At 48.0% G+C, this 20,543-nt stretch overlaps 1 protein-coding gene across 4 annotated transcripts in view; it reads right to left on the bottom strand.

Moving 5' to 3' along the window:
- SPSB1 (splA/ryanodine receptor domain and SOCS box containing 1) overlaps positions 1–20,543 on the bottom strand; it is a 94,698-nt gene that overhangs the window by 44,209 nt on the left and 29,946 nt on the right. The window contains exon 1 of one of the 4 annotated variants that reach the window (XM_032962229.2): positions 15,375–15,804. The exons of the other annotated variants lie outside the window; for them this stretch is intronic. The gene's annotated coding sequence lies outside the window, so the exon portion shown is untranslated. Of the gene's footprint in view, positions 1–15,374; positions 15,805–20,543 lie in introns of those variants that run through there. 4 annotated transcript variants of the gene reach the window in all.

The raw sequence follows: 20,543 nt of genomic DNA, 5'->3' as shown, positions 1-20,543 counted from the left end.
TGGTCTTACCGTGTTTAAGGTCTGCTTTATGTTCACGAATGCGGTCCGAGATATGGCGTTTGGTTTCTCCAATGTAACTACTACCACAGAGGCAACTTAGTTTGTAGACACCAGGGTATTGTATGTCCGGAATCACATCTTTTACAGACGGAACCAGATCACGGATTTTATGTAATGTGTTGAAACGGACCTGGATCTTGTGTTTATTCAAGATTTTGGAGATCTTTTTTGTGATCCCAGCAATGTAGGGTAAAGTGATGGTTTTGAAAGGCTCCTCAAGAGGGTTTTTCTTCATGGTTTGAGTGATAGCTTTGCGGATTGTATAGTCGGAGTAACCATTAGCCCTAAGAGCTTGGTGTACGTGCTTGAGTTCACTGCTTATGTGTTCCTGGTCGGATATGCATTGGGCTCTATGATACAGAGTCTTGATGAGAGAATTCTTCTGTGATGGATGGTGGTGGGAATCCGGTTTCAGATAAGCATCCGTATGGGTAGCTTTCCTGTAGACAGAGTGGCTCATTGAACCATCAGGTCTCTTTTTAATTAGGACATCCAAAAAAGGTATCTTGCCATCTATTTCGACTTCCATGGTAAATCTGATGGCTGGGTGTATGGAATTGATGTGGTCGAAGAATTGGTCTAGAGCAGGCCGGCCATGTGGCCAGATGACAAAAGTGTCATCCACGTACCTCTTCCATAAGGTTGGGCGCAGAGTGGCAGTCTGGATGGCGTCAGTCTCAAATTTCTCCATGAAAATGTTAGCTATAACTGGAGAAAGGGGGGAGCCCATTGGGGTGCCCTCAGTTTGTTTGTAGAAAGTTCCATTCCAAGTGAAGTATGTATTGGTTAAACAGTGTCTCACCAGGGGGGGTACCTCAGTGTTTAGTCCTTGATGAACCAAGTCTTCAATGATTGCAATGGTGTCAGGTACAGGAACCTTGGTGAATAAGGAAACTACATCAAAACTGACAAGCAGGTCGTCTGGGGACAGGGAAATACCCTTGATTGTTGATACCAGGTGAGTAGAATTTTGTACCGCAGAGGTGGTTTTTCCAGTGAAAGGACGCAGGATTTCAGACAAAAAACGAGCTAGTTTGTAGGTGGGGGAGCTGATAGTAGAGACTATGGGACGAAGAGGTGTATCAACTTTATGTATTTTTGGTAAGCCGTATAATCTTGGTGGCCTGGCAGCAGAAGGTTTCAACGAAAACTGTTTAGATTGATCAATTAATGCGGTTGAATCAGAAATTATTTTGTTGGTTTGTGTGACGAGGCTGTTGGTGGGATCTCTAAATAAATAAATATGCCGTTTTCAAAATAAATTTATGCAAACCGACACACCTGATGATGACCGTTTGAGTTATGGTCGAAACGTCGTGAGAATTTTTTTATTGTTTTATATATATTTTGTTATTTTGTTGTTTCTCTTCAACGTGACTTTACCGAAAAAAACTAAGAATATGAATTACTGCAGTCACGAAAGCTTTAAATCAAAATGTCAACCACAGTTAAAACTGCTGTCCAATTACAATCCATTTATTTAAACGCTGTTAGACATCCTGTATATATATTTAAAAAATTCATCTGATATCAATGTTAACGCAATTTTTCCCCCCACAGCACACGCGGCGCAATAAAAAAATATAATTATAAGTTTCTTCATCTTTTTTTTCAGAATTTCTCTCAATTGTGTAATTGCTGCGCGGGGGGAAAAAAATAAAAAAAAAATCAGCCGAGGTATATTTCGGGAGAAAACTAAAAAAAAAACCAGATTAAACCTACACCCACTTCTTCCTATACAGCGGCACCCGCAGTGGAGCGTTCTGTCACCGCGCTGGAGAGGAACAAAATAAAAAACAGGACAGCCTGGCTTCAGCTTGCCCCACCAAAGTGGTTCCTCTCAACCCAACCCGCCAGACCAGACACAGCGCTTCCCCTCGCGCTGTTCATTACGTGGCTGCGTCACATTAATTACCCAAAATAAATAAAAAAACGGGGAGTCGATAGGCGATGGCAGAGGGAATCGGCGATGGCAGAGGGAATCGGCGATGGCAGAGGGAATCATCGATTGTGCTCTCGCTTCAAAAACAGACGATCGCCGTGTTGTTTTTATTTACGCAGAGTGGAAGTCCGCGATAGAAATAAAAAAAAAACCCTGAGCAGCTTTCTCGCATTATGGGAAAACCTCATCTAGCAACATTTTTTTGGGGGGGGTTCTGAGGGAGAACTGGACAAAAGAAATAGTTCAAGTCATAACAGAATTTCACAACAACAGACTGTTTAGGTCCATCTGGCTTTGAGCGTTATTATTCTTGCAGTCTAACAGTAACGCTTACGGGGTGGGGAGGGGGGGGGCAAAACACGCCGTGTGTTTTGGAACGTGGAGAGCGTTTGCACCACCGTGTCATCGGTCGGGAAGAAGAAAAAGATCAGCCCCGCAAGCGAGGGCACTGCACCTTGGCCAAGTACGCAGCTCACCATTCGTAGCGGCGGGGGAGGCATTTGGTGGCAACAGTGCCTAAAAAGCCGAAGCCAATTCAACGTCTCGAACATAACGAAAGTATTAAGTCCGGATCAAAATTAATCCGGCATTTTTTTTGCATGAAAGAACGTTAAACTCCAGACTAGTTTTGACCTTCTGCGTTGGTCTGCTGATGAGACCCACAAGGTCGAAAACAGGTCCGGGGGGGGGGGGGGGGGGGGTAGGAGATTGCTTGCCAAAACAAAACGCAGTTGAGTGGGCATTGGTCGGGAAAAAAGGGAGAAATTAAATTTTAATTTTATTTTACACGTGAAAGACAGAACGGAATTCTGTTTGTGCACGTTTTCACCCGGCGAATGGAGGTCACAGCAAGGACAGAAACACAACTTTTCCATCACCACTACCACCGTCGTCGTCAGCCAGCGAGGGCTCTGGCTGCGTCGTCGGCAAAGTCTCCAAATAAGGACCGAGCTTCCAAGTGGGCGCGCCAACGTCGCTAGCCCCCGCAGACGGCGGCGGTGGCCGCGGGGTCACGAGTCGGCCGACAAAAGACGGCGGCGATGATGCGGGCCCCCCCCCCACCACACCACCACGGGATCGATTAAAACCGGAGGGCTTCTGTACGGCGTGGGGTGGTGGTGACGCGAGCGATTTCCGACGAGGCATCGTTCCAAGATTGGCTTCATCGTAGGGAGGGCAATCTGCATTGTGTGGTTTACGTCATGCCCGCCAGAGGGGAGGGAAACAAAATAAATAAATCGCTCAGCTGCGCGGCGTGGTCGGCACCGAGGCTGTCAAAAAAAAAACGGCGAGCGTGGCATGAGTTCACGATTTCAGGCTGCGTTAAAAAACACGGTGTAAAACAGTGGTAAGTGCAGCAGCTCTACAATTAGGAGAGCTCTAGTGAGCAGGTATTTGGCCTACTCTTTCACGCCGGCCACGTTTTGGAAGAGGGTACAAGTAACCAGCCACACTTTAACCACCCCCCTCCCCCAATACTCGACCTGCCTATTGACTAACCTTTGTGTACACATTTGATACTTCCGTGTGGACAGAAGCAGCGGGGAGATTTTAGGATCTCGGCAAAATCGTTGGATTGCCCCGCCGGGAGATGGGAGTCGAACCGGACCGGCCACTGGGATGGCAACTCCACGGTGTGCCAAACCATTGCGCCATAGCGAGGTTTTTTACCCTTTAAAGTCGGCGATGTTTAAGACCACCATGGCGGCGAGATGTCAACTACTTCGCCTGTTGTACAGGAGGTTACGAGTTCAATCCCAACCAACCCCCACACACCTGTTGTATACTTTGAGCTTGCATGGTTTCTTACCCATTGGGTCGCGTGGATTTCTTTATTTCGCCGGATCCTCCGGTTTTTCCGTCCACATTTAAACATCTGCCTTTAGAGTATTTAGCTGTTTGTAAATTTGCACATAAGCCACTTCATTGAGCTATCACATTTGTGGTAGCCAGTTCACTTCGGAAAAGGAGCTATATAGCTCAGTGGGCCTTACCTGGTAAAATAAGCAGTTCAGTTTAACAATGTAACCTTTTGTCCATCCAGGGCTGGGCGAGTGGGTTTGTTTCACCATACTTTAGCACTCTGGTAAAAGCAGGTTGGTGCAGGAGGCTCTCACGGACCCATTCTGACACGGGATTCCAATGACCAGGAATTGAACTCTGGTTGACAGATCTCGCAGCGCAGAAACCACTCCCATGCTTGGGTTCCATGTGTCACCCATTTATCATTTGCAGCGTTTTACAAGAGCTACAATTTGAAAGAAAAAAAAAACACGTTTAAATCCTTAAGACATATAGTAACGGTAGCACTGCACGCGCTACCAACTTGCGCAAGTCAATCAATGCATCTGCTATCAAGTTTCAAACAGCATAGACCCCCCCCCCCCCCACCACTTCATCATTGCGTCTGATGATATCACCGATAAGACCTTGGCACATTAAGACCACGGAGTCAGTCGCAGCGGGTTTCCCCATTAAAAAAGTGCGTGGGAAGGTGCCGAGATCCCGTTCAATATAATAAGGCTTACAGGGCGAGAATTCTACATTTCTGGAAGGCACGAGTCACTCACGGGAAAAGCTACTTGCGTTAAAAAGGTGTACACAGTAACTGGAGTAAAAAAAACAGGCATTTAGGATTACATCAGTTAAATGTTGTACAGTTGAAAGCAGCAAAACCGCTGCGCCTAATGAACAAAGTATTAAAATCAGTGCACATCACCAGCTAAATGGCACATGGACACGAACAATAAAAAAGATTAAAATTACCAAAAGCATCGTGGCGAAATGATGCATGCTGGGAAGTAGACACGCCACATGGATCCGCAAAAACCAACATTTGCCACGACGAAAAAAAATGTAAGTGGCTTTTGCGCAGCGCATGATGGCTGGAACGGACGACGGACAAGCCTCACCGATGGATGGAATGGCAGGCAAAAAGCAGGCACCACGTCCGAGGAATAAAGTCAACGCTCGTGCGTCGGAGCGGGAAAAACTGTGGCATAAGCAGGCGGTATGGGGGGGGGGGCATTAAATGCCGAATAGCTAATTTAATGCGTGTTCTTTATTTAAAAAAAGACTCATTATGCATTGCATGCGCACGCCTTTATTTTGCAAAGGCCACCACGAACATTTTTTTAGCCGTCATCAAAAACAGCGAGGAGGGGGAGAGGGGGGGGAAGACGAATGACGATTGTCGTCGCGCGGTTATTCCGAGCGTGTGAAAACGGGCGAGGGTACATCACACACACAGAACCACACCAGGGTACCGGTGACAGCTCCGTCACCTCCCGGCGGAACGCCCGCGGCCAGGTGAACGCGGCCTCGCGCCACGGTTCCCACCCCCCACCCCCACACACAAAATATGCCGCGTCATTTCGCCACGCGCAAACGGAAAATAAAAGCAAATAAATCAAATGGAAACTTTTTAAAAATAAAGCCCCACGCAGCACACGGCTGTTGCGTAGTGCAATCCCCTGCAGATGCCAAATACAAGCCGCCCCGGGGATTGGCTCTCCTCTCTTCATGCCACCCCGGAAAGCCACTTTTAAAACGTCAACAAGACCCCCCCCCGCTCCCATCGACTTTTCAGGATGCTAGGGGCAAGTGCTGTTAGCGAGCACTTACGAAGGCCGGCACGGTACACGCACAAAAAAGGAATACACCCGTAACATACCACGGGCTACAATCTCAGTTGCAAATGGTAGGATTGTGCAGAACGTCACTGGAAGACCCATCTCTTGACCCCATCACAAAAACGGGAGGTGGTATGGCAATCCCCATCAGCCATGATTACTCCACTGCTAGATGAAGCCATCGCCAACTCTTATCGCTTGCCCCACCGCTTTCCACCCCACCCCCAATTACCCCCCTTCCCAACCGCATCTGCCACCGTTGTTGGTCGCGAGCGGGAATCAAACTTCTGGTTTTCGGGTTCGTGGAACAGCCGACACTTGCGTACGCACATTTTTCACCTGCGTTACGCAAGCCGTGTTATACAACAAACAGGACTCGGCAATCTGCATGCAGATTGATTTCAAAATTGGGAGATTTCCAAAGGGGTGGGGGGGGGGGGAATCCATTACTCATTTAATGTACCAGTTGCTGCATCAAGCCAAACGACTGCCGGCTGACCGTTTACTAAAAATGGACAATTATTTACACCCACTTTGACGCACACTGCACTTACCCACAATGCACCCCAAAGCTCAAGGTTTTTGTTTTGGCAGTGACCTTTTCTTCAGCGCTGCTCTCGACCAAAGTGTTCAAGTCGGGCAAGTTAATTGTTGCACAGACGATCTCGTTCAGCCAGTTGCCCGGCTATTTTTTTTTTACAATGTAAATCATCCGTCGTGCACGAGCACGGCCACAACAAAAAACGCCATCAACAAAAACAATGATAAATCGCATAATGAAAGGGAGCGGTGGGGGGGGGGCACACATCTTGCCTTTGCCATATGTGCTTGCAAACCCCGATGGCTCCCATTGTCCCCACGCGCCCGAACTGACTGGAGAAAGAAGGACCTCGTCCTCATTACGATTCTATTAAAAGAGCACTTTTCAGACGAGTAACACCACCTGATTAAAACAAACTTGACCTGGCTACAGCGGAAGACCGTCAAATCATTTTGGTGGGACGATTCTAGTTTTGTCCATGCGGATAAAAGGACAAGTTGAGTGTAATAAAACACCGATATGAAAATAATATCAGTCCCAAGCACGAAACTTGATTTGGAGCTTTCGCGACTGCAGGAATTACTCTTTCGTTCTTTCCATAAAGTCACACGTAGAAACGTGTCACTTTACCGAAAGAACCAAAGGAGTAATCTCAAGCACCCCTTCGAATCCATGAAGAAAAACACGCAATGATTTAATAAACAATTAGAGAATCCAACCACATGCGGATGAGGCCCCCCCCTCAGCCCCCCAATTCTGCTATCACCTCGCCACCGATGGAGAGCCGTGAGACAGGAATCCAACAGCTTCGGCTTGCCAGGCACAAACGCGCAGTGCACGGAGAACAACCCCGATCCAACCACCCCGATCCAACCGCAGGAGAGTTTTTTTTTGTGGTTGTTGTTTTACTCAAACCAAGCAAAAGGTTACATCAGCTGTAGCATGTTGCAACATCTCCACTTCACCGGTGCCCTCAGACTTGCATCACTGCTCATGGTTGCGGAGCGCGGTAGGAGGCGCAGTGTTTATGCCCCCCCCGACCCTTTGCATATCTCGCCAGCCACAAAACCCACAACGCAAAATGTGGGAAGCGCAGATTAAACGCCAAATGAAACCACGTGAGGAACGCTCGCGATGACAACGGCAGACGTGAAGACGAATACTGTGCTTCGCCACACTGGAGCCAAGCACTTTTTAATCTAGATTGAAAACTACATTTCTTGGCAACTACTTTTTGCGTTTAGTTTGTAGTCCTAACCCCTGTACCTCCGATGAGCATGGTTGGATGCGTACGGTGCGAAAGAAGTTCAACATACATTACACCCGCAAAAGCGTCCTCTCATCCATATATGTTCCATACCTCCACGCTTCTTTAGCACACCCAGCAACTGCGTTTTTAATTTTGTTGCATTTAAAAGTTTAGTTGGCGTGCACGCATTTGAAAAGGCTGGCACAGCACACGAGGAGGAGGAGGAGGGGTATATTGGAGCCAACGCCAAGCCCAGTCACTTCCCCTCCCCCATCGCCAATGTTGATAACAGATGCTCAGTTCAGGCAGCGTCAAACTTAGGGGAAGTCCAGGTCAGGTTCGTCAGCCATCTGTCACACAGCTGCAGTAGCAGCAGCTGACGCCATTTTGGCACCATGTGGCTCCGGTGTTGCAAATGGCACTTGTGCCAAGCTAGGTGCACTTTGGGGAGTTCCATGTCCATGGACACAAGGCTCCAAAACGTGCAAGGTGTGACATTATTTTCAATTAGGTACCATATTTCATTGAACTATGCGTCACTATATATTGGTGTCCAACGGAGGTTGAAAGGGGGACCAGGACTAAGACGGATGCAAAGTCACCACTGATGCCGTCTGCAGCTGGGAATCTTCAGCCACCGATGAAATATAATCAACATTTCTTGAATCAAAATCACAACCGTGGATGGCAGTTTACGAAAATGGTAAATGTTGATTTTAAACGGTTTTTAGTCTAGAATGGGGGAAATTCTATTTTTTGCAACCCTGGACACAAGGAGGTTTTGGCATAATACAGGGTGCTTACATTTACACACACACACGGAACTATCGTTTTTAAAAATGGAAAAAATAACGGATAAAATCACTGCAAGATAACAAAATGTTAATAGCTTCAAAAAGTCAACGAGTCTCCACTGGTTCACCATCGTTGTCAAACACGCGCCTGGAATCTTCTCCAGGTGTCTGCAGAGCACGGGAGGCGCATGTCTTGGTGGTATTGTTGCACTTTGATAAGTGTTAAACGTTTTTTTTTAAGCACCCTGTAACGCCAAATTGTTTTCCTACTCCAGCAGGAAAATCAGTGGGCAGTGGGGGGTGTGAATCTTTAAACAGATTAACAATCGTCCACCGACAACGAAATAATATGGTAACGGAACGAGACGATGTTGCTTCGTGCCCAACCGTGCAATATCTGAAGAATTGGCAGCACACCAATATTAAATACTTAGATGGAGATTCTCAAAAAGAGCAATCATCACCGTCAGTACTTCGACCAGAACGTATCGCCTTCATTATACAATGCTAATGATATGTCCATGCAACACCTGATTATGCTATTGCAGTCATCCTTGACGATTCATCATGCACGCGTTATTACGGTCAATGGAGTCTCTTGAAAGCGTGGCTTTAGCCCCAAGGACAAGTGTGTGTAGGGGGGGGGGGGTGGAAAGACTGCAAGGAATCGGTAACGATGGCGTCCCGACGTGAACTCGCGAAACTCGAGGCCCTCCGTAGAAGGGCTATTTAATAAGAGAAGCACCACGGTGGCTAGGAGACGTTAACTACCTCGCCTGGTAGACAAGGAGGTCGTGGGGTCCCATCCCAATCCTGACGTCTGTTGTAATTGCGTGCGTTCTCACCGTGCATTTTTTTTACCACGTCCTCCGATTGCCCCCCCCCTCCCCTGAACGTGTGAGAGCTCTGTGGGGGCCTTCCCCGGTAAAAGTGATTTAGTTTATAATAAATGTTTAAAAGTTCGTAGCTTAAAGCCTTCACGCGGACCACGAGGACCAAATATATGCACCCCCCCCCCCCCCCCCACACACACTGCTAATCCTTCCTCCATCGTCTGCCTCCCCGGTACTCAAACATTCCTGCTGTCCAGACGAGTCTTAAATTTACCACTTGGTTCATTCCAAACGCAACAAAGAGCTTTGGCAAAAAAACAGACGTTACTGTACCCGAGACTCTCTGCGCTAAACGCACCCCGTCATCTGTGCCAATGGCGTCTTCAACAATAACGCGTTTGCCATAAACATAAAACGTTAAATCTTGGACTTAAAGCTTTCGTGATTGGAGGAATTCATATTCTTTGGGTCTTTTCGGTAAAGTCACGTAGATAGGTTCAAAGAAAATAACAAAAAACGACGACGTTTCGATCGCAACACAAGCGTTCGTCATCAGGATGTAGCGATCGAAACGGTTTTTTCTGTTACTTTCTTTGACGCTATCTACGCGACTTTACCGAAAGACTCAGAAGAATATAAAAGTAAAAAATCGCTTATTGATATCCCCCCCCCCCCCCCCCACCACCTCGCCTGGTGAACAGGTCCGTCTGTTCGATCCAAACCCCGACGAAGTGCAAAGACGCCGGACACACGTTATTTTCTTCGGAGCCTTTATTTCAGACACAACCCCATCTCGATCTTGATCCTTGAACTTCGTCCCTCCTCTGAACGTGCCCTCCCCCCCCCCCCCTTATAGTTCCCCGAGTCCACCCCCTCTCTGCAAGCGTCGCTCACCCCACTCCCTTCAGCCAAGCCTCGTCCTCCTGCAACGGTCGTCAACCGTCGCCTCTGGAAGTCAACCCGCTTCACGCCTTCCACGTTCGAATCTCGTCTCCTGACCAATCGTCTTTGGAGGCCTCCCTGCACAAAAACCGGAGGCCATTGTTGACTCGGACCGGTCTGTTCTTACGTACACGCGCGTGTGTGTCAGGCAAGCGGGTCCGTTGCCTCGGTCATTACCATCGGTATGTTTAGGAGCTTGCATATTCTGACCGTGGTCGTGTGGACGTTTCTGCAGGTCATCCGTTTCTCTCCTCCGCAATTAGAAAAAAAAACACGCTTTTCGGGAGTATTTGGCCGCGATAAATGTCCTCGTGATAAGCCACTTGAGTATATGATTTGCGGTCTGGGTCGCTTAAAAAAAGCTCCGTGGGCCTTATCTGGTAAAAAAGTTTAAAATCGTAGTTTAAAAGCCATTGCCAAAATTCTGTATTAGGGTACGCAAAAAAGGTACTGCCTTGCAACCGCTTGCTCATGCCACTGCTGGTGGAACAACCTCCAACCAGAGAGTGAGAGCCAAAGGGAAATCTCTCCAGAAAGGTATTGGGCCTACTCTTCAGCACTGCTCAGATGTCTCAGAAGGGCGGTAGAGTAGCCACACTTCAGCCCACCCACAACCTGCCAATCGACTTGCCATGGGTTGAACCATTCATACTATTGCTGGATGGGGAGGCGGTGGGGTGAGGAATCGGCGTTGTTCAAAAACTTGCCGTGCAGGGGAATGGAATCAAACCAAAGGCCGAAAAGGCTGCAAGTTCAGCGTGCCAAACCATGACACGACAGGCAGCATGGATTACACAATTTGCTATCTGCAAATATATGAATTAATCCAAATGTAGGTAATTATGGCAGCCTCAAATTGCCACCTGGCCCAAAATGTGCATTCAATTACAGGAGCGTGTTGCTCACCAATGCTTCGTTGTCAACGATTCCATGCCTCATACATTGGATAAGCTCACGGGCAGAATTAACACCACAATATACACGAGAAATGTTTCATTCTCTTAACGATGGCAGCAGTGGCAATGTAATAAAATTCAGCAATTTGGATAATTGTCTTCCTTTCACAGATACAGGTTCTGATTGCATCGCCACATTTCTACAATTCACGCTTTAATCGCTGCAAGAGATGGCGAGATCCCACGTGTATGACCCCCCCCCCCCCGCCCAAAACAGACTTTTGGGTCGAGTGCATGCATGTAGAACTTCTTTCACATACCCACCCGTACGTATGTAGCCAACAGTGTTAAAAATTCGGACGTGCGGATGTTGTAAGCCAGCGTGCCCGTCAAGGCCCGGCATTGTATTTGCAGCATCATGCCCGACTGCCTTTCATTTCCCCCCCCCCCCCGCCCAAGTGGTGAAAATTCGCAAACCATAACCAGGCACTGACCGTACCATATTCAAGGTCGAGTTGACCCACCAAATGGTGGTCCAGAACAGGCACAAAAATACTACTCTTGTGAGCCGATGTTAGCCATGGTAGGAAATTGAACCGTTACATTAGGTGTAGTGTATCAACACCACTATGAAAACAATTTCCCCCCCCCCATTTTTTTACAATGTTTATGGTTAAAGTAAAAAAAAACAGGTACCAGATTATTATTTGGGGCTTACACATCAAGATAAAAAATGTATCAAAGTATAGACAATGGGAATTACAAACATCAAAAACTAATATTTCTAAGTTATTGTCCAGGTGGAGGTGGTAGGTAGTTACTGGTAGGCCCAACAAGAGACAAGCCAATGTTCGGGGTCCAAGCAGCTGAAGGGATGGCAAAAAAATTGAATACAAATGTTAGCACAACATTCTAATCCAAATAAACATCTCATTAGCATAGCGTGTTCTCCCTCGTTTTGCATCCTGCCCGCATCTACAATCTCTCCACATTTGTAGTTTCAATTCTCTTAGCTCATTTACGGCTCTACAACTATGTCTTGCTCTCTCCTGTTTTCAGGAGACACGAACCATGCATTCATCCAATCCTGGCCCAAAAACAAAAATCAAATCGTGCAGCTCGAAAAACGCAAAAACAAAATCCCACGCGCAAGCCATCCATCAACGGTCACCGAATGAGCAACAAGGCAATGAATTTACAGAATACGAGCACGTGGGTTCATTTCTCAGGGATCGCTCACCGACACGCAATTAATTCTGTGGTTTAAAAAAAAATACCGCACCTAATGAGCACTCATTTTTTTGAAAGCGTGGCCTTAAAAGCCTTTGGTCCAATCTTAAAATACCATCAACTGCCCTCTCGCACAAACGGGAAAACCAGGAGGGTTTTATTTTGGAAGTAATGGAGAGGAAAAAGACGATTTAATTTCATTAGACATTTGTATTTGGGCAATGGTGATTCTCAAATACAAAGAACCGTTCAGAATTCAGATAGTATTAAAGTTGCCCATCAGTCTGTGGGGCCGGTAAAATTGAGTGCCATTTTGTGAGGATGTCCACGGCGCGCGTTGGTCCTATGAGATAGATTCGCTCGCACGTCATAGGAGTGTGGAATTTCCCCTTCACTGGCTCAGGGCCGTAAAAAAACGGAAGCTAAGCAACGCCTCAAATGCTCGTTCGAGGCAATCGCAGACTTTAAATAAAACCTCTTTGGTAGCATGGTGGAGTCGCCTGCTTTAAAACTACACCACTACCCCCATCTATACAGCAGTACAGACAAAAAAATTACGTTACGCGACCTGCCACCTACTGGTGTCGACTCGACACTGCAGCGTAAACGTGTGGAGGTTCCAGCCTCGCGGCATCCACGGGCTTCTCTGCCACAATCACCGCTCAGTTTGTCAACGACTGCCACAGACAAAGCCCTGCCACCCCCCTCCCGAATTAAGTGGCGTTTGTGGCTTCCCTGGCACTAATCCAACATCGCGTTGGAGCAAGGGCGGGAGGGGGGGTTAAGTTGGAACGTGCGGAGATCGGGACGAGGTTTGGCTCATCCTCAGTCACCGATGACTTTACAGAAGTCACCCAGGTCAAATATTTGACACATCCCCTCCCTGCCCCACCACTGCCCCCCCATCACCGCCCTCGATTACAAATTGAAGAGACATCACTACGAAAACGTACAGAGATCTACGCTTACGACCTCACGCGTTAAATCTAGCTGCGGATAGCACTCGCAAGCTCGGATATTCACCTTTACACCAGGGTCAGTGAATGGTAAACCTAAACCCTGTGTGTCTGTAAGCAGAGCAGTTAACCTTTCGCCCGGTAACCTTGGTTAATTCGCACGCACCAAAAACACGCGGAGGAGGAGCTGATAATGCTTTCAAAAAGCAGGAGCATTCCAAACCCGAGAGCACTGTGGGCTTTGAGTCAAATAAAAGTGTTTATCTTCCTCGCATCATTCCCAGTACGATGCGATTGTACGTTACAACGTGCGTTCTGTTGTCAAGCTCTGTTGCCAGTGTGTTGCTACCGTGTGTTGCTCAGCCGGATGTATTTGGCTGCTATAAATTTCCACGTGGTAAGCCACTTGTGATGTCAGGTCCGATTCTGAAGAGGAGCTAAATAGCTCCGTGGGCTTAGCCTTGTACAATAAAAAAAAATCGCTTTAATATTAGTAAGTGACTTTTTTCCTCTCTAGGCTGGGAGATTCTTTCGGGCAGTGAACTAGGGAAAACAAAGACAAAGACAAAGATCCCCCATATAGCCTGTAACAGACTGTAGGGGCAAGTGCTGTTAGCGAGCACCTATGAAGGCCGGAACGGTACACGAGGGGGTGGTTGGCCAGCACCACGCCCGACCGCCTTTGTCTCCCTAGTGGCGATATTTAACACCGCACCAGGTACTCATTTGAGGCTGAGTCGACCTAGGGGAGGCCCGGGACCGGTTCAGATAATCGTCACTGGTGTTGGCCGTGAGCGGGAATCGAACCCGGGTCGCCAGGTTCATAGCGCAGTGCGCTAACCGCTACACTACCGCTCCCCACTACTAGGGAAAACAAACACACACACACACACACATCTCTACCCTACCAAGCATGGGGAACAAAACGTCGGACATGGAACTGAACACACAGGGGGAGAGGGGGGCTTCAAGAAAATGAAGTTTCCAGCACGTGGAGAAGCCGTCAGAGAATGCCGAACATCACGCAGGCAAAAGCAAATCGCAGAGCTGTGCGGCGCAAATCGTGAACACCCGAGCAGTAAAAGAGTATTCTTGGTTCTTTCGGTAAAGGTCACTATAGAAGGGAAACAATAAATAAAAATATAAAATATTATATTTTCAAAAACCGAGAAACCTTCTACGTGACTTTACCGAAAGAACCAAGAATATGAATCCCTGCAGTCACGAAAGCTTTAAATCAAAATTCAGTAAAAGAGTGTTTCTTAGTCAAATCACACGGTGCAGAGGACACGAAAAGTGCAATTCAAAAACCGAGAAACCCCCCCCCCCACCCCCAGAACACCATGATAGCTAGCCACAACATCGCACTCAAAATCAGATAAAATAAAAGCGTTTGTTGTATCAAGTGCCCACTTACATAAATTGACACTCGCAACGATAAACACATGCGCCGGCGCTGTGTGTGTTTCGCCAAATCCGGCCGCTCGTGTAGAATTAAATCACAGGTCCTTGTCCATTGGCAATTGCGGCCAGCATTCCCCTCCCTCTCCCTCAACCATTGCAGCGAACCGGCAAGACGAACCCACACACGCGCGAGGGTTGGAACACAATGCTACTAATAACCCCAATATCAACAAACCAGTGGTTACGGAGTAAATATGGACCCACAAAAAACCGCGGGTATTCGTGGCACAACAGGTTTAACCACGTGTAAGATGCGACGTTTATGGGGGGGGAGGAGGTCGTGAATTAAATTGTAGAGAAAAAAACTGGATTGCTACCGTTTAGCGTGGTACAAGTCGGGCGGATTTCAATGCAGTCCGCAAAACCTACGACTACACACTTCGGAATTAAGAGCGGCGGGGGGGGGGCAATGTTTATAGTATTTCTTGGGGGGGGGGGGGGTCAGAAATTTAAGGAAAAACGAAGTTGCGGTCAGTCGCTGTTCACTTTGCTAAAAGGGAATAAGAGGTCTCAGCAGGGGGACATCTCTGCTGGCGAAATGGAGATGCGAATAAACGTTTGACATTGGAGAATTGTTTATCATCCAAGGAGCCAGATACACACAAAGAGCGAAACCACCAAAATGTTAAACATTCAATTAGTAAAATGATGCTTACGTGATTTCTATCATTTATGTTAAGTTTTACAAGACTTGGACTTGTCACTCATACCAATAAAATCACAATAAGTCATAACCCTAGGATTAAGACACCAGCAAAAAGAAAACATGAAACCATAAAAAAACCACGGTGGGAAGAAATAAAATCTCCATAAGTGAATCGCAGTCTAACCTTACCTTGGTGATGCAGAGGAGACAACAGCAGGTTTATGGACTCGTGGTCGCACAACACAAAGTCTCGCGTGAAATCAGCAGCGGCAGCAGCCCGCCCAGGGGTTCACTCTCGTAAGCAGAAATCTCTCAGACGGTCATCGCGAGGGAGATGCAAAGGAAGGGAGAGAGAGAGCGCTCCAAACAGCGCAAAAATAAAAATCGGCCAGACGCTGCCGTTTAACTAAGGGAAGCTGGGCAAAGACCTCTTGCTTACGGAGGGGACAGGGCAGAGTAAGAGGTGGTGGTAGGGGGCAGGGCACAAAAAACACTGGGGAGGCATAAATACGAGAGGGTACCCCCCCACCCCCCCACCAACCAGATGACACGCGCCTAACGCGCCCGCGACTCTGCTCCTCACGCGGCGTCTGAACGCGCTCGGCCGACGCCGCACTGTGGCTTGCCAAGCCGTGCGGGCCCAGCAGATAAGCCACGGAGAGACCACGCCTCTCCATTCACACACCCCCCAACTCTTGCCTCCAACACGGCCCCCTCCCCCACCGCCTCCCCTCCAACCCCGGCTTGGTAGCGTGGCTCCCCCTACCGCTACTCTTCTGGAGTACTGGCCCCACCCCCAACTTGTTCTGCTCCGCTTTCTCCCCCCCCCTCCCTCTACTACTCTCCAACCATCCCCACCACCCTTGCTCCACCTCCCCCCTTTTCTCTCTCGCTCATGGGAAAAAAAAACATCCCCAACCAGGGCCACAACATCCACAGCCTCACCGCCGACGAAGGTTTAATTTCTCAAGGAGCATTTTCCGAAGGCGCCCAACACAGATTTGACTCGACCACACTAACCACGACTGGACACCTCTGAAAAAAAGAGCTTTAGAGCTCTTCGGATTCCTCCAGTATAAATAAAGATTTTCATTTATTTAGTGAGCCATGCGGCTCTTGACTCGGGTGTAACCGCAAACAAAAACATGAACAAGACATATCTTAAAGTGACTTCCACGCAACAGAAAAATCCAGGAAAAAACAGCAGTCTTCCAGAAAAAACGCCGTATTTCAACGCTGTGTGCAAAAATCCCAGTGGGATGCAAGTCAAACAACAACAACCATAAGACAATTTAAAGTTATCAGGCTAACTCTGTACTACAAACAAAACATGGCTAAACTGAAAACGGTTTCAAAATCACCAAAATAGAGCTATAAAAACAATGTAACAGTGATCGACATAGGCGAGGCCATAACCGATTCGGACAATCGTCACTGGTCTTTGCCGTGAGCGGGAATCTAACTGGTTGGCCGACTTCGTGGCGAAGTGTGTTCATCACGACACTACCGCTTCCCACATTTACAAAGACAACAAAGACAAAGATCCCCCATATAGCCTTAACAGACTGTAGGGGCAAGTGCTGTTAGCGAGCACCTATGAAGGCCGGAACAGTACACGAGGGGGTGGGTGGCCAGCACCACGCCCGACCGCCTTTGTCTCCCTAGTGGCAATGTTTACACACCGCACCAGGTACTCATTTGAGGCTGAGTCGACCTAGGGAAGGCCCGGGACCGGTTCAGATAATCGTCACTGGTGTTGGCCGTGAGCGGGAATCGAACCCGGGTCGCCAGGTTCATAGCGCAGCGCGCTAACCGCTACACTACCGCTCCCCACTCACACAAAGACAAACAACCTTAACAGACTGTTGGGGCAGGTGCTGTTAGCGAGCACCTGTGAAGGCCAGCATGGCTTGGTGAATGAGTTATTGCGTGTTGGAGAGTTTGAGAGGGTGGGTAGGTGGTTTTGTGAGTGATTGATAGGTATAGATTTATATCGATTCATTTTGATTATGGAAAAGGGGGGGGGGAAGAGTTTCCAGAGCTCAGTCCCGTACAGCTCCACCTGAAATGAACTCGCTACCTCCCATGTGTTATTCTTCGAGATTCCGGGATCAGTGTTTATGTTCATGTGGGAGTTGCATTAGCGTGTTATGAATTATTCGTGGGTGTAGCTTTCAGATCCAGTGTTTTGAACTTCATATGATAAGTGAGAATTGTTTAGCTACATTGTTTGAGAAAAAAATGTTTTCCTAAAACGATTGCACAGACTTGTTGCAATAAATAATTCGCTTCTCAAATGGGCTCAAGGTTAAAAAAAAATGTATAGTACTGGAGTAACAATGCAATCGATTTAATCAACCAGTTGCTATGTTTAAGCTCACGACACATGCACGTTGTCCTTGCTTCCCCAGCACCGCAAGACGAGCACGGTTGGCTACGTATGGTGTGAAAGAAGTTCAACATGCGCACACTCCATAATAGCCTACGAGTTTAACATATGGACACTCACGGTTGACTACGTACGGTGCGAAAGAAATTCACGCACGTGCAACATGGCGCCTTCGTAGTACCCTTGCACAGCGAGTCGATATGCAAAGCATGGAATCGCCAATATTCGTTTTCCAAAATCGTAGGAGATGCAGGCCATGGGTTTGGTACAAACACAGACGCCGCTGGACGCGATCGTGGACAGCGGAGGAGAATAATTTGGACTCGTGCCAGGCAAAGGAGGAAGATGCACGAGAGAGCACGTACACCACGGAGATGGAGCAATGAGATTTAAAATCCTGAAGTTCTGCGTTGGATTCTCGTGGCCGATACGTTCACTGCCGCAACGGGATCGGTTTTGGAAGGTAATACTTAGAATTGTGCCAATTCATGTACTTACTTGGGGGTGGGGGGGAAGACTAATTCCACCACTAATTAAAAACATTGATTCCCACCCGCTAAGTCTATGGGTTCTTGGTCAGAGTGCACACAACGTGCATAGCCGCGCTCACTCAGCACGCCACTTGTTTACCAAGCTTCAGAAATGAGTCGACGTCACGATCGCCTTACCTCCCACAGCTGTACTTGTTTGTTGGCAACAGTGCGGTAACAGAAGAATATTATTCCTCTATCCACCCCCCCCGCAAAACAGAACGCAGCATGAGAAGTTGGGGCAATGTGCACACAGTCAGCCGGGTCTCGTTTCACGTAGCGCAGTCTCCAGACGGTTGCGCAACTTCCATTTCCCCCCCCCCTACCCAAAAAAGACAAAAACAAAACTAGCCAAGGGGAACGCAAGAAGGTCAACAATACGATCCTAGCACGTCTAGCCGTGTTCCTTAAGAGTAACATCGTCATCCGTGGCCAATCCGATGCTGGATGAAGGACTCAAGAAGCCACCAACACACCTCGTGATGAAATGACGCAATAAATCCACCTCGGGGACCTGCAAAGATCGATAACAAAAATAGTTCACACATTTACCTCGCAGTTTCCCCCCCCCCCCACAATATTAATCCGGACTGCGATTGGCAATCGTCACGAGGCGAAGCTTCCATTCGGATCTCACGCACGGCGGCAGTGCAACACCCGCTGCGTTACGGAAGTTTACATCGGTTTAAATCCACACAACGACTGTCGAGATGCCCCCCCCCCTTCCCTCAAGTGACCTCACGATCCACGCCAGTGGCGGGGTAGGGGGGGGGGGCTGTACTTTACCCACCCACTCTGCCATATGGAAGGAGCAGCGTCGATGGTTTGCCGTACGATAGCCAAACGCGATATTTCATCCAACAGAGCTCCGGCCAGATTGAGCGCGGAACCCAATTTCACGCGACGCTTTGCCGCTCTTACAGCCGTTGGTGACCGAGCTGACCGACGAACCATCAACCTCGCTAAACAAAACACGTGAGAGAACGTTTGAAAAAAAAAAGAAATCACAGGCAAGCCACCTCGATCCGAACCGAGGATCTCAGTGCCCAGCTCAACGCGCTGCGCTCCAAAAAAAAATCACACTGGCCGCCAAAGGGGGATCGACTTAATAACAAATTATATATCTATCTACAAAAGCCAACCGATACATACAAATCTGGCTGTCTGCCTGATGATGCTGGTTGTAATTACTGGCGAAAAACTTCCTACTCCGATCGTAAATTTGCTCTCAAATACACCCATGTGCTGTACTTGTGACCAACAGGCATAGTCTGTTTACGTGACAACCCTTACCAATTTGCTGTGTCGGGTGGTGGCGGGTTTAACGACACCCACCTATATTATCGACATATGCCGCCCGATTAGGACTCATAGGGGGTCTTAGAAGGGAAATGTAGTCAAAATGCCTAGACGATTGACTTGGGATGGGCTGAGGGATGGGTGGGTAGAAACAAAAAAAAATGGCAAACTAATTACACGTCAAGTATGTCTGGATGCCATCTGGACTTGCCAAAGCTACGAGTCCCATGCAGCGAGAGAAAAGAAGCCTTGTTTCAGACCACGCGCCAGGCCCGAGAACATTCTGCGCAGCATATTTTGGGCAAATCCAGAAATGTGCCCACTGTAGGGTTCACAGCGAGGTTTTACAATTCAGAAAATGGTGTGCACCAATTGCGGCCCATGGGTGGTATAGAGTGTGGACCAGGACAGCGACCAATAACAGCTCGTAAACCAGCAGTAATTGTTTAGTATGGTTGACTGCTGATGAGTCTTGCAAAGGGGGGGATGGGGCAAAATTGGCCCAGAGTTTGCAAGCTTGACCAACTGCGGCTTGGTCACACAACATGGTGTGTAGCGGAAGGCCAATTAGAACAAAGTCTAAAAATAAAAAAAAAGTTTCACTGGACGTGGGGGTACAGAACAGGGGATGTGCATTAACATCTATAGAGTAAGACTAAACGTCACATTTGTCAATAAAAGAGGTGCTAAAAATGAGGCCACGTACACGTTAGGAAACGTTTTTGGGTTATTACCCTTTTCCAGAGAATAATCAACCCGTGGGCCACACCCTCCCCCCCCCCCCGCCGAAAAAAAGGTTTTCGCCCATCTCAGGGTAGGGTGCCACAGTGCTGAGATGTTAACTACCTCGCCAGGTATGTAGGAGGTCGTGGGTTCGATGCCGACCCCAAAACGCCTGTTGTATACTTGGAGCTTGCATGCGTTTCTTGTCGCGGATTTTCCTCCGGGGTCCTCCCAGAATCGACACGCGTCTAGAGTATTTGTGGCTGCTAGACATTTCCACAAGCCATTTCAATGAGCTATCACGTATTGCCAGGTCGCTCCTAAACAGTGGGCCTTACCTTGGTAAAAAAAACAGGTTCAGTTTCCTACTTTAGGGTACAGGCTGCGGCATGGATACCGTAAAGGAGAAATATTGAA

The sequence above is a fragment of the Petromyzon marinus genome, chromosome 28 (genome assembly GCF_048934315.1).
Source record: "Petromyzon marinus isolate PM22_M1 ecotype Great Lakes invasive population chromosome 28, UKy_Petmar_22M1.pri1.0, whole genome shotgun sequence".
Classification (NCBI taxonomy): Eukaryota; Metazoa; Chordata; class Hyperoartia; order Petromyzontiformes; family Petromyzontidae; genus Petromyzon; species Petromyzon marinus.
The sequence above is the reverse complement of the archived record's forward strand: the minus strand, read 5'-3'. Positions and strand labels throughout refer to the sequence as shown.